General features: G+C 39.4%; 1 non-coding gene across 1 annotated transcript; it reads left to right on the forward strand.

Moving 5' to 3' along the window:
• Positions 1-297: 297 nt before the first annotated feature.
• On the forward strand, positions 298-405 carry LOC128105606 (U6 spliceosomal RNA). The gene has a single exon (XR_008216394.1). It is a non-coding gene; the product is annotated as a U6 spliceosomal RNA (small nuclear RNA).
• The last annotated feature ends 1,706 nt before the right edge of the window (positions 406-2,111 follow it).

A 2,111-nucleotide genomic window follows, 5' to 3' on the forward strand; every position in this document is an offset into this window, starting at 1 on the left:
AAGTTCTTTATTTTCCAGAAGGAAAGTAAGACTGTTGCTGCACAACACTCTGAGGAGTGAGTGTGAGGGTGTACTTGTCAATCATTCCCCCACAGAAGAAGGAGGGCAGGGATAAGGGAACACTGATGCCTGTTGATAGCAGCAGCTCTGATGGGAAGGGTGAGAATGTGGAGGAGGAGGAGGAGGAGGAGGAGGAGGAGGAGGAGGAGGAGGAGGAGGAAAAAGGAAAGACAAATCCACCAGGTCTAATTTCTTGGAAAGGGAAGGAATAATAATTTCTATAAAAACAAAAGGCAAATTCACACTTCGACAGCACATATATACCAAAACTGAATGACACAGAGAAGATTAACATGGCCCCTGCCCAAGGATGACATGCAGATTTGTGAAGCTTTCCCTGTTTTTATATTTTATGTTATTATTTTTCCTCAGATGCTTGTTTGTTTTCTAACAAGAGACAGAAGAGTGTGGATTTGGATGGGAGGGGGTTAGGGAGGAGAGGGGAGGAGCAGGGGGAGGGGAAACCATAATCAGAACATACTATGCAAAAAAACTATATTCAGTAAAAAAATAAATAAATAAAAATTTAAAAGTAAAAGGTAAGACTATTGTTGGAAATGAAAATTGGTACAGATACTGTGGAAACGTTGTTAAAGTTCTTCCAGAATCTGAAAGAGAAAGTACCGCATGATTAGTTCATGTCCCTCCTGTGCACATACCCAAAGAAGAAGAAGTCAACAGAATAAAATCTATAGTTGCATACTCATGGCTTCTTGTGACACCATCCACAATGGCTAAGACAGGGAGTCAGTCTCTATGCCCATCAACATATGAATGGAATATATATACACATATGTACCACAATGGGGTACTATTCAGTCACAAAGAAGACTAAGATTGTCTTATTCACAGCAAGAAGACACATGTTAATCAAAACATACCCGACACAGAATGATAAGTACCACATGATCTTTTACACATGCGTGAAACCGAAAAAAAGAACTGAAAATGAAAGAGGAATTATTATGAGGTATTAAAAAAAGGACACCATAAATGTACCCATATAAAAATATAGCAGTAAATCCTGTTAATTTGTGCAACAAATAGATGTTAGTCGTCATATATTTTTTGGATTGAGTTTTGATATATATGTGTTCTTGCATATAAATACATATACCATGTGCATACTGTGTGCCCACAGAAGCCAGAGAGAACATCAGGTCCCCTGGAACAGGAGTTACAAATACCTGTGAGTAACCAAGTGGGTTCTGGGAACCGAACCTGGGTCTTCTGCAAAAGCAGCCAGTGTTCTTAACCACTGAGACATTTCTTCAGCCTTGATATTATTTCTAAAATGTGTAAATAAAAAACACCAAGGAAGAAAGAAAGAGAAGGAAGGAGGGAGAGAGAGAGAACAAAAAGAGAGAGGATTCTTGGGTGAGGGTTTTTTTTTTAAATAAAACTCTATTCTCTTCTATTTTATGTAAAGCAATTTTTAAATGCCCCAAAGAGATAGATGAGTGCTTACTCATTGAGAGGCATCCTTCCTACCTCATGAGAATGCCCCAGAATATAGAAAAAAATGCTTGTTTGTTAGTTTTAAGGCATAATTTCAACATACACCCCTGACTGGCTTGGAACTCACTAGATAGATCAAGCTAGCTAGCCTTGAATTCAGGGAGACTGGCCTGCCTCTGCTCAAGTGCTAAGATTAAAAGCATGCATCACCACACTTGGCCATGCTCTTAAAAAGAATTATTAACAGATTTTTATCTATTGCACATTTGTCAAATTTGCTCCAATTCTATTTCAAAAGCATTAATGAGAACACACTAAGCACCAGGCATTATACTAAGTGCTAGACATCTAAAAATAAATAAAGAGGAAAAGGGAGTTTGTGACTTAGATAGGGAAAAACCAGTGCCAAGTAATGATGCCACTGAGGCATTGCAAGCAGTGGCAAACACAGTAGTTACCTGCCTGGCAGATGTGGGGGCTCTTCACTGAAAACCTACCTGAACTCCTGACTGGGAAGGGGTGAGGCAAAGAAGAGAGGAGACCCACCACTCAGGGTTGACAGAATGATCAGGGCAACAAGTATCTGTATGCTC

The sequence above is a fragment of the Peromyscus californicus genome, unplaced genomic scaffold (genome assembly GCF_007827085.1).
Source record: "Peromyscus californicus insignis strain IS unplaced genomic scaffold, ASM782708v3 Scaffold_11__1_contigs__length_118956290, whole genome shotgun sequence".
In the NCBI taxonomy this organism is placed as follows: Eukaryota; Metazoa; Chordata; class Mammalia; order Rodentia; family Cricetidae; genus Peromyscus; species Peromyscus californicus.